The sequence below is a fragment of the Gymnodraco acuticeps genome, unplaced genomic scaffold (assembly GCF_902827175.1).
Source record: "Gymnodraco acuticeps unplaced genomic scaffold, fGymAcu1.1, whole genome shotgun sequence".
NCBI lineage: Eukaryota > Metazoa > Chordata > Actinopteri > Perciformes > Bathydraconidae > Gymnodraco > Gymnodraco acuticeps.
Genome location: NW_022991437.1, coordinates 24,359 through 37,435, shown reverse-complemented (window position 1 = coordinate 37,435; position 13,077 = coordinate 24,359). Strand labels below are relative to the sequence as shown.

Below are 13,077 nucleotides of genomic sequence, written 5' to 3'. Positions count from 1 at the left end.
ACAAAGCTAGTAGCAAGCTAAGTTAACATTACATAGCTGATGCTGAACTAAACATGTTTGCTAACAGAGTGCTTTGACAAAAGATCCAATAAAAAGAGTCATCTGTGGAAGCCGTAATACTGTAAAAAGCACGACCAGTTACTTTAGCCGGCCCGGCTAAAGTAACTGGATGGCCTACTTGCCTGTCAGCCTTCCATCTGTGCACACATTTATCTCGGGCCCTCATTGGTCATGTGCGCGTTCGTGTGTGTTGGAGGAGGGGCTCTGTGAGGAAGTGGCAGATTTTCTCCGGTTGTGTATTTTCAAATTCTAGCGATCTCGAGCCGGTTTCTCAAATGTACCTACCCCACCTTTAATACGCCAAAAATAGAAAACACAATGATTGTTCACGAGTCCCAAAACACGAGTCCAAGTTGAGTCCGAAGTCTTTTGAGCAGGAGTCCAAGTCAAGTCTGAAGTCTCTGTGTGTGCGACTTAAGTGCGACTCGAGTCCGAGTCACAAACTCGAGTCCCCATCTCTGGTTTGAGCTTCCACAGACTCACTCTGTGCTCCAGGAGTCAGTGGAGATGCTGTCAGTACTGAGGAGCTGTGAGGGAGAGTGTCTGAGCTTCCACAGACTCACCCTGTGGTTTCCCGACATGTTGTTTCAGTAAATTAAAGGGTGTTTCTTGTTGTCGTTGCTGTGGACCTTCTTAATACCTTGGGAAATGCCGTTTAATACTTTTTTTTATTTTTGCTAAATTGATTTATCAACTTTTAATACTTTTTAAGACCCCGCGGACACCCTGAATGTTATTTTGAACACTTGGTGGTGGGGTGTATATAAGGGGTCATAGGTGACAGGAGAGGAAGTGGACACAGGACGAAGAGCATACCGATTCTACCAGACGGCCAGCCCAGACGATGCTCATACTACAACTATTGACACAGTGTACTTAAACCTTGGTATGTAAAGCAATGAAACAGCGCGCTGTCGGCAGACGGACAGAAAACGAAACTTAAAGGAACAGTGAACATTATGCCTGTCAATTCTGATGTTACGTCAACAGATGGCGCTGTTCTCACAGAATCAGCCCATGCAAAGACAGTGTTAAATTAAGCGAAATGAGGAATGGCTAAAATGCATGATGTTTGGTATTTTGAAAAATAAAAAGTATAAATATGCCTTATATAGGTTTGGTCCTACACTATATTATTCAAATATAGCATGATAGGTCCACTTTAAAGGAACAGTGAACATTATGCCTCTCAATTCTGACGTTACGTCAACAGATGGCGCTGTTGGGATGGGATCTGTAATGGAAAAAAGGATTACCCAACACAAGGCCAATAGATGGGAATTGTTTATTGTAAACTGTGAAAAAAACAAAATATGCTTAATTGCGGCTCCTACACTCTTAAACCCACTATGGTTTTTCTCCTGAGTGAACACGAAGATGTCTTTTGAGATCACTTGATGTAGTGAAAGTTTTCCCACACTTTTCACACCAGTAAGGTTTTTCTCCAGTGTGAATACGGTGATGTGATTCTAGAGTACCTGATGTAGTGAAAGTTGTCCCACACTCTTCACACCAGTAAGGTTTTTCTCCAGTGTGAATACGGTGATGTGATTCTAGAGTACCTGATGTACTGAAAGTTGTCCCACACTCTTCACACCAGTAAGGTTTTTCTCCAGTATGAATACGTTGATGTCTTTCGAGATGACCTGATGTAGTGAAAGTTTTCCCACACTCTTCACAGCTGTAAGGTTTTCTCCAGTATGAATACATTGATGTATTTTGAGAGCACCTGATCTAGTGAAAGTTGTCCCACACTCTTCACAGCTGTAAGGTTTTTCTCCTGTGTGAATACGTTGATGTGATTCTAGAGCATCTGATCTAGTGAAAGTTTTCCCACACTCTTCACAGCTGTAAGGTTTTTCTCCAGTATGAATACTTGATGTGTTTTGAGATCACCTGCTTGAGTGAAAGTTGTCCCACACTCTTCACAGCTGTAAGGTTTTTCTCCAGTATGAATACGTTGATGTATTTTGAAATCACCTGATCTAGTGAAAGTTTTCCCACACTCTTCACAGCTGTAAGGTTTTTCTCCTGTGTGAATACGTTGATGTGATTCTAGAGCACCTGATGTAGTGAAAGTTTTCCCACACTCTTCACAGCTGTAAGGTTTTTCTCCAGTGTGAATACGTTGATGTGATTTGAGAGCACCTGATGTACTGAAAGATGTCCCACACTCTTCACAGCTGTAAGGTTTTTCTCCAGTATGAATACGGTGATGTATTTTGAGAGCACCTGATCTAGTGAATCTTGTCCCACACTCTTCACAGCTGTAAGGTTTTTCTCCAGTATGAATACGTTGATGTGATTTGAGAGCACCTGCTTGAGTGAAAGTTGTCCCACACTCTTCACAGCTGTAAGGTTTTTCTCCAGTATGAATACTTGATGTATTTTGAGATCACCTGATCTAGTGAAAGTTTTCCCACACTCTTCACAGCTGTAAGGTTTTTCTCCTGTGTGAATACTTGATGTGATTCTAGAGCACCTGATCTAGTGAATCTTGTCCCACACTCTTCACAGCTGTAAGGTTTTTCTCCAGTATGAATACGTTGATGTATTTTGAGATCACCTGATCTAGTGAAACTTGTCCCACACTCTTCACAGCTGTACGGTTTTTCTCCTGTGTGAATACGCAGGTGGCGCTTTAAAGTTCCAGATGCTGTAAAGGATTTGTCACATTGCTGACAGCTGTGACGTCTCTCTCTTCCTTTCGGTTTCTAGAACAGACGGAAAGAGAGAAAGTCAATCTAAAAAGCATAAATACACAAGTTAACACAATAAAAACTCACTTAATATAAACCTTGAGTTAACAAAATACTACTTAACAACTGTTTGTCTTTATTATATTTGATACAGTAATACAGCAATATTCTAACCAAAGTATATACCAGAGGTGGGGGACTCGAGTCACATGACTTGCCTATTTTTTGACTTGAGACTTGCTTGACTAACATTGATAAAAGACTCAACTTGACTTTGACTTGGTATTCATGACTTGAGACTTAGGCTTGAGACAGATGACTCGAAAGGACTTTACTTTTTAAAATAGAATATTTGCATTTGTATTGTACGAAGCACCTAGAGGGCAATGAAAGAAAAAAAAAAGAGAGAGAAAGTCTCTTCTCGTTCGCAGGAGAAAGTAGGAAGTGGAGCGCACAGGAGACAGCCGTTTCATTGCAGACTGTTATGTTTATGTGGGGAAATACATACATTATTTGAGATATATTTCAAACTCGGACTTCATTTTAAGGACATTTCGGCCAGGGGTGTAGAGTTATTTGTTCAAGCACCGGATCGGCAAAACAGGAGAGTCTGTGAACCAGTCTGCCTTGACCTATGTCTGTCTGTCTGTCTGTCTGTCTGACCTATGTATTCATATGACACACACACACACACAACCACACCACACACACACACACACACACACACACACACACACACACCACACACACACACCACACACACACCACACACACACCACACCACACACACCAACACACACACACACACACACACACACACACACACACACACACCCACACACACACACACACACCACACGACACACATCCACACACACACACACCACACACACACACACACACACCACACCCACACACACACCACACACAGCACACACACCACAGCACACCACACACACCACACACACACAACACACCACACACACACACAGCAGATCACACACACACACACACACACACACACACACACCACACACACACACCACACAGTCTTTTAGTCTGATTTAAACTGGGTTTATTTCATCAGGCTTTCGTTGGACTTGACTTGTCTTGACTCTCACCCCGTAACCTTGAGACTTGCACATGCTATGACTTACTCCCACCTCTGGTATACAGGAGACAGAGGGAGACGGCATCCTGTCACTGCGAGTCTCAGTATGCTCCGTTCCTTTTGTGTTTTGTTTTTTTTGTCTAAACTTTGTTGTGTCTGTATGAAACGTCATTTTGAGAGTGTGCAACTCGATTTTGACAGGAAAGCTACTGGAGACTTCTAGAATTGTGTGAGTAACATTGTGTTTGTAGACTTCTCTGTTTCAGTGTGTGTACTCTGTATCAATGCTCTGTAGGTGATCTGACTGGAATTGTGATTTTAAATCTCAAAACCGCTACAGTATCTGTCAGACAGAAACTTGGGACAAGTCATTTGACTGAAACCTTAAAAGTGAACTAACTGACTGCTAGGGTTAACTTTGATTTAAACATTTGTAGAATACTAAGAGCTTTATTGAGTAGGTGTAACTGTATTAAGGGTTAAACTCATAACTTTATAACTTAGGGTTTAATGTAATTGACTTAAAAGACAATAACAAATAAGGAGGAAGCCAGTCTCGATTTCCTTTTGAGGGCCACCAGCTGCAGAGTTAACTAATTAAAGGGGCGTTGCCCCACAGCTGTGAGAACTCAGCAATCAGGTGTCCATTTTAGGTAGCACTTTCCTGGAGCGTCAGCTTCAGCGTCAGACAGGCTAAGACTGGCAAAGACATTAGAGTCCTGCGGGAGTCAAAGACTGGCAAAAGACATTAGAGTCCTGCGGGAGTCAAAGACTGGCAAAAGACATTAGAGTCCTGCGGGAGTCAAAGACTGGCAAAAGACATTAGAGTCCTGCGGGAGTCAAAGACTGGCAAAAGACATTAGAGTCCTGCGGGAGTCACGAGGGAGGCAAAGAGGAGGCAAATCCTACTTTGATTGAGCTAAGTATCGCTGGTGTTTTATTCTTGTTTAGCCCCTCATGCTATAATCATGTGTATTTTCTCCATTCCTGTTCATGTGTCTTCTCGCAATTATCACTGGCCCCGTGTATCTCGTAATCGATATAACCGGCCTGCTCTCGTCTATCCCACATGCTCCACTGAGATCCAGCATCTAGTTTCAGGTGGCCTGTGGAATTGCCAGTCAGCTGTTCCTAAGGCTGACTTCATCTCTGGCTACGCCTCCCTGCAGTCTCTGGATTTCCTTGCTCTCACTGAGACCTGGATTACTCCATCCAACACATCCACCCCAGCAGCTCTCTCCACTGCATATTCCTTCTCCCATACACCCAGACCAACTGGCAGAGGAGGTGGCACTGGTCTCCTGCTCTCTCCCAAATGGAGCTTTTCCCTCTTCAAGCTACCTAACTTCACTCCTTCCACCTTTGAATTCCATGCCGTCACAGTAACCCATCCTATACAGTTAACCATTGTTGTTCTCTACTGTCCACCAGGCGCCTTGGGGGACTTCTTGGAGGAATTAGATAATCTCCTCTCACTCATCCCTGAAACTGGCCCTCCCGCTGTACTTCTCGGAGACTTCAACCTCCAGACGGGGAAGATAGACAAACTAACATCTCTGTTAACCGCCTTTGCTTTCTCACTGTCTCCGTCCCCACCGAGTCATAAAGCTGGCAATGTCCTTGATCTCATATTCTCAAGGAACTGCGCTACTTCTAACCTCTCTGTAAACCCGCTCCACACATCCGATCACTTCTTCATTTCATTCTCTCTACCCCTTTCCAAACATAACAAACTAATCTCTTCTCATCCTGCACTTGTCCGCCGTAACCTTCGCTCCCTCTCCCCCTCTACCTTTGCCTCGTCGGTGCTCTCAGCCCTCCCTTCCTCTGACTCGTTCCAACTCCTGCCTCCAAACTCTGCTGCAGAAACTCTCCTCTCTACTCTCTCATCCACTCTGGACTCTCTCTGTCCTCTCACATCTCGGCAGGCTCGTCAGTCCCCTCCTGCTCCCTGGCTAAATGATGCACTGCGTGCTAATAGAACCGTCCTTAGGGCAGCAGAGCGGAAACGGTGGAAATCCAAACACCGTGACGACCTCCTAACCTATCAAGCTCTCCTCTCCTCTTTCTCTGCTTCGATCTCTCAGGCAAAAAGCACTTTCTTTCAAGATAAGATCCAATCTTCCTATTCCAATCCCAAAAAACTATTTTCCATCTTCTCCACCCTCTTGGACCCCCCCAAAGCCCCTTCCCCCTCCTCCCTCTTGGACCCTCCAAAAGCCCCTCCTTACACCAACACACTGACATCCTTTTCCCCTCTCTCTCCAAGTGAGGTTCTTACCCTCATTACCTCTGCCCGCCCTTCCACCTGTCCTCTGGACCCTATCCCTTCAAACCTCCTTCAGACTATCGCTCCTGATATTCTACCGTTTCTCACCCATTTCATCATCACTTCGCTAACTTCTGGTCACTTTCCAAACAGTCTCAAGGAGGCAAGAGTAAACCCTCTCCTAAAGAAACCCACTCTCAACCCGTCTGATGTTATAAACTACAGGCCTGTCTCTCTCCACCCGTTCCTGTCTAAAACACTTGAACGCGCTGTCTTTAAACAACTCTCCTGTTATCTCAATCAGAACAACCTTCTGGATCCGCACCAGTCTGGTTTCAAGGCAGGTCACTCCACAGAAACTGCTCTCATTGCTGTCACGGAGGAACTGCACACTGCCAAAACTGCATCCCTCTCCTCTGTCATCATCCTGTTGGACCTGTCTGCTGCATTCGACACGGTGAATCATCAGATCCTCCTTCGCACTCTCCAAAAACTTGGAGTTTCAGGCTCTGCACTTTCCCTCCTCACCTCATACCTGAAAGACCGTACCTACACGGTGACTTGGAGAGGGTCTGAGTCCGACCCTTGTCAATTAACTACAGGGGTCCCTCAGGGCTCTGTTCTTGGTCCCCTCCTCTTCTCCCTGTACACAAACTCGCTCGGATCAGTCATTAGCCCGCATGGTTTTTCTTACCACTGCTACGCTGACGACACCCAATTAATTCTGTCCTTTCCCCGCTCAGAGACCCAGGTCGTCGCACGCATCTCTGCTTGTCTAGCTGACATCTCTCAGTGGATGTCTGCTCATCACCTCAAGCTCAACCTTGACAAGACTGAGCTGCTCTTCCTTCCGGGAAAAGATTGTCCCACTCTTGACCTAACAATCAACATCGGCACCTCAGTTGTTTATCCGACTCAGACTGCAAGGAATCTGGGTGTGACCCTAGATAACAACCTGTCCTTCACTGCAAACATCGCTGCTACAACCCGCTGCTGCAGATACACGCTTTACAACATCAGGAAGATACGTCCCCAGCTGACACAGAAAGCCACGCAGGTTCTGGTCCAGGCTCTCGTCATCTCACGCCTAGACTACTGCAACTCCCTCCTGGCTGGTCTACCTGCATGTGCCATCCGACCTCTGCAGCTCATCCAGAATGCAGCGGCTTGTCTGGTCTTCAACCTTCCTAAATTCTCCCACACCACTCCGCTCCTCCGCTCCCTTCACTGGCTTCCGGTAACTGCTAGAATCCACTTCAAGACACTGGTACTTGCTTACCATGCTGCGAATGGATCTGGCCCTTCCTACATCCAGGACATGGTTAAACCGTACACCCCAGCACGTGCACTACGCTCTGCATCAGCCAAACGACTCGCTGCGCCCTCGCTGCGAGGGGGACCCAAGTTCCCATCGGCGAAAACACGTGGGTTTGCTGTCCTGGCTCCAAGATGGTGGAATGAGCTCCCCATTGACATCAGGACGGCAGATAGCTTGCACATCTTCCGGCGCAAACTGAAAACTCATCTCTTTCGACTCCACTTCGAGCGATAGAACTATTAATGAAGCACTTTTATACTAATAAAGGACTGGCTTACCTAAAGCCAGTTGAGTAGCACTTGAAATGTTTGGCTCTATGAAACCTGATGTACTTTATGATTCTGTTTTCTTCAAGGTTGTGTCTTCCTGGTCGAATGTACTTATTGTAAGTCGCTTTGGATAAAAGCGTCAGCTAAATGCAATGTAATGTAATAATGTAATGAGAGACCATGCTTTTGATCCTGTGGATTACATTTGCCTTCTGCAGACCATGTCTGGCCATTCAACTTTCCAAGACACACCTGAGTGACAGCACGAACAGGTATGGCGAGGAGCCCCGGCCTCTACGCTGCTACAGAAGCGAGGCAATGCTAGAGCTACAATGCGATCGGCCTCCTACGAATACACCAAGCCATCTGTGCTCTTCGTTATTGGATGAAATCCCTCGGGAGCCGCTTAGAAACACCAGGAAAAAGAGACGAGGAAGGAGGGGAGGCGTTCAGAATACGGCGGAGATTCAGCCGGCCACCACTTCCATCCATCATTTTCACAAACCTGCGCTCATTGAGCAACAACGTGGACACACTAAGGACATACACAAGGTACTTTCATGAATTTCTCGAGGCCTCTTTATTGTGTTTCACGGAAAGTTGGCTCCAATCTACGATGCCTGAATCTCTCTTTGAAGTACCGGGACTCACCCTTGTTCGAGCAGACAGGGATGCGAACTCGGGGAAAACCAGAGGAGGCGGTATTTGTGTGTATATTAATGATCTGTGGTGCCGATCATACTCAGTAAAATGTAAAACCTGCAATCCCAACGTAGAAATTCTCGGCATGACGTTAAGACCCTTTTATCTGCCTAGAGAATCCGGGTGTATTTGACTGTTTGTTGTTTACGTGCCTCCCAGCGGCAGAGGACACTGTGTTCACGAGCTGCAACTCAGCCACCCCGATGCACCGGCAATAGTGCTCGGGGACATGAAGCAATGTCGCCTGGAGACTGTGTTACCTGGGTTCCAGCAGTATGTTAGGGATCACAGCAGGAAAGACAATATCCTGGACAAATGCTTTGTTAATGATAAAGGAGCCTATGTGTCTAAATACAGACCACCAATACTGAACTCTGATCATAGTGCTGTGAATATGATACCAGTGTATAAGACCAAACTCAAGGGAACCAGAAAAGAAAGTAATAAATCATATGTGACTAAGGACATAAAACAAAGACTATGGAGCACTTGAACAGACAGAGAAATAACTGAAAGTCAAATTGAGGGAATCAAAACACACAGAGAGCTTTTGGTAAATGCTTTTAAAGCCAAAGACCCCAAAAAAGTGTGGGACACCATGAGAACCGTGACAGGAATGACCTCTTCAGCTAAACCTATTGTGACGGACAAGACATACTTGATCCATACCAATTTGCCTATAAGCAAGGGGGTGGTACTGTTGCTGCTCTGGTTCACATCATCACTAAACATTTAGATAAACGTCACACCTATGCAAGAGCCCTCTTCCTAGACTTCTCATTAGCAACACAATACAAGCAGACATCTTGGTGTCAAAAATGGAAGTAAATCCATACCTGATTTACTGGTATGCCGCTTTCCTCACCAGTAGAGAGCAACTTGACCAAACCCTGTCATCTGCCATCACAACCAATGTAGGGGCCCCCCAGGGCTGCAGGAGTTCAGCTGTGCTCTTAGCTTCTTTTGATGACTTTGATGACTTTACTGAACTGCTGTCTATAGTGTGTTTTGACTTTGACGTCTAGTCATTGTTGGTGATTTTAACATCCATGTTGACAACCCCCAGGACAGAGCGGCTAAAGAACTGTTTTGTGTTCTTGATAACTATGGTGGGGACCCTCTCATGACATCCAACTATAGGCCCATCAGTATCTTACCCATAGTAGCCAAGGTATTTGAGAAATTGATTGCCAAACAAATCATCAATCATCTCAACAACAGCTCCTTGTGTTCAAATTGAGAACCATAAGTCTAGTGTTTGTCAACTGGAGTACCGCAGGGCTCTGTATTGGGCCCAATCCTGTTTAGTAGTACATAAATGATCCGCCTTCTGTGTGTGGAGAATGTGATGTATGCTGATGATACAGTTGTGAGCTCACAGCTCCTCATATCTGTTCAGAAACTAGACAGAAGTTAAACAAGTACAAACCACAGACTGTCTGTGTCATGGCGAATACAGTCGCTGCTTTATTTATGTCTGTATAGGGCGTTCCGAGCTGAATAAGGGCGTCAAATGAAGGCAAGACGCCCGCCTGGCGGAAACGCTGGAATTAGGAATATATTGTGATGAAGTGCACACTGACCTGAGCTCCAGGGGTCTCTTTCTTCTCCTCCATGCTGCTCATCAGCTGTCCTGATGAAGACCACAGAGCCGCTTCATTATTAATATAATACAAATATTTAGATATAATTCATCATAAACTGTCAGCAGTGAAGAGGAGGAATTCAAAGAGTTTATTCAATGATATGTTCTATTTCTAGATGCTTATATGTAGTGTTTTATCACACCATGTGCAGTGCCTTGTCTTATCTATGCTGCTGTGACGTAAACATGGTCCAAATTGATCCATTTAGTCAATGTGATGCTAAGCAGAGGAGAACATGATAGAAAGGTCAGATAGTTATTAACGTTACATGCACATTACTTTAACCATTACGATACAAAGTTGGTTTTCTGTGTAAATTATTATTAATATAATACACATATTTAGATATAATTCATCATAATCTGTGTAGCAACTTACATTCTAACTTACAGCTCACAGTTTGTTCACTTTTATTTCATTAAAATGACTTTATTCACATAGAAAGTGACATTAATGGTTGTTTGAACCACTGTTATAGCGCTATCCGTGTGTAACTATCACTAAGTTAACACAGAAAGCAAACATTAGCTAGTGAGACTGTTTAATGTACTCCATGTATACAGTATTTTCTGTATATTGTGTATTCTTTAGATACTCTAGTGATATGTGTCCTGTGTGTATACTTGCTGCTAATGCTTCATTTGTATTATATCTTATTGCGTCTTTTAAATATGTTTAACTCGTGTAATGCCTGAAAACACTTCTGCTGTGACACAATCATTTCCCAGTTTAAGATAAATCATTATTTAAATAAAGTATATCTATTTATCTAATGAGCTAAACCGTCGCTTAGCTTAGCGTTAGCTACTAACTGAAGAACCCCATTCATTTCAATGGGAAAAATGCTACGTCGCGGTGAATGGCGATGCTAATAAGCTAGTTAGCATATATTTAAAACCATATCTATGGTAAAGAGCACCAACACAACAACTCAAACCGTCTTAAAGACAACTGGTGTAATAAATAACTAACATAAAGTCAGCTGAGCATTACATATCAACTGTTACTCCCCCAGAGCCGAACTGGAATAATAACTGTAGCCGTTAGACGATAGCTTTCAGACTGTAGCTGTTAGCCTTTATTTAAAGATAGTTTGAGTTTGTCGCACATTTTAAAGTTTTTTTGTGAGTTTCTTTCTACCAAGATGAAAGCTGTTGTGTTAAATAAGATAACTTCTGATTCGTGATTAACTGTAAACTAAGAGGTTTAATCCACTCACCTGTTCTTCTGTTCTTCTGTCCTCTGTCCTTTGTCCTCCTCCTCCTCCACCTCCTCCTTCTTCTTCTTCTTCTTCTTCTTCTTCTTCTTCTTCTTCTTCTTCTTCTTCTTCTTCTTCTTCTTCTTCTTCTTCCGTGTTTATTGGCGGTTGGCAAACCAACTTGTAGGCGCATTACCGCCACCAACTGGACTGGAGTGTGGACAAGAAACTATGCAGAAAACAAGAAACAAAACAAACAAAACAAAGAACCAAAACTCTAGATTATTTTAAATGTATAAATTTCTCTTAGAAATTTAATAATCTCACAATATATATTGCCTGATGTTTTCCCTAACAGCCCTGATAGCAACAAGTCATGGAATTTTGCTTTCTTCAGTGTCTGGAAAAGCACATTTCTCTGAGTACTATATTTCCTGCAAAGCAGTAAAACATGCTCAACAGTTTCTGGCTGGCTGCAGTGTGTACACTTTCCGGTTGGATGCTTTCCTATTATACTTAAAGTATGATTGAGACCTGTATTATACTTAAAGTATGATTGAGACCTGTATTATACTTAAAGTATGATTGAGACCTGTATTATACTTAAAGTATGATTGAGACCTGTATTATACTTAAAGTATGATTGAGACCTGTATTATACTTAAAGTATGATTGAGACCTGTATTATACTTAAAGTATGATTGAGACCTGTATTATACTTAAAGTATGATTGAGACCTGTATTATACTTAAAGTATGATTGAGACCTGTATTATACTTAATGTATGATTGAGACCTGTATTATACTTAAAGTATGATTGAGACCTGTATGACCTATTCTCATCAGAGAAAGGACATTTTCCTCCCTTCTTTTAAACCCCACCTTCCTTCCATCCCCCACATACCTTTGAATGTGATAAAGATGTCTTCCTGTATCACTAAGGTCCCAATGATCTTGCCATGTTGTTTGTGCATATTTCTGAATGAATGTTTGAACCTCCGCTTTGCTGAGTGGAACTTCTATGTCTATGTTCATACTTCTGAGTGTTTGTTTGGCCAGAATATCCACCTGTTCATTTCCCTCCACACCAACATGAGCAGGAACCCAGATGAAACGAGTTGCTATGCCTTTGATTTGCATTTGATATCAAATTAGAAATATTTCATTTATGATGTCCATTCTAGATGAAGATCTGCCTGATCGTATACTCGATAATGCTGAAAAGCTGTCAGATGCAATTACACTGTTATGTATTTATTTCTCCTCTATCCATTTCAATGACAGTACCAATGCCAACAACTCTGTGGTGTATACTGACACATGGTCTGTTACCCTTTTCTTTATATGTGTATTACTCACTGGAATATACACTGCTGCCCCTGCACGCCCTGTCTCTGGATCTTTGGAGCCATCTGTAAATATGATTGTTGAGTCTGAGTGATATCTTGTAGAATAATTCTGGACTATGCGCCATACTGGTAGTTCTTTCCTACTCTTACTTGTATTTTCCTGTCCAGTAAAACATTCATAACCCAATTATATGCTTTACCACCAATTCCCAATGATTTGAACTTGATTAGTAGTCCTTCCTTCCAGAGCATGTCATAAGCCTTTTCAATATCAAAGAAGACTGCAATCACTACTTCCTTGTTGGTCTGTGCTTTCCTGATGTCTGATTCTAAGCACAATATAGAATCCATTGTATTCCGACCCCTCTGGAACCCACTTTGATATGGGGACAACAGAGCTTTACTTTGTCTTTTTTTGCAAGTCCAAGTCAAGTCTCAAGTCTTTGGTCACGAGTC

At 43.2% G+C, this 13,077-nt stretch overlaps 1 pseudogene; it reads right to left on the bottom strand.

Annotated features, from left to right (window-relative positions):
- Positions 1 to 1,330: 1,330 nt before the first annotated feature.
- On the bottom strand, positions 1,331 to 11,356 carry LOC117532788 (annotated as a pseudogene).
- Positions 11,357 to 13,077: the final 1,721 nt, after the last annotated feature.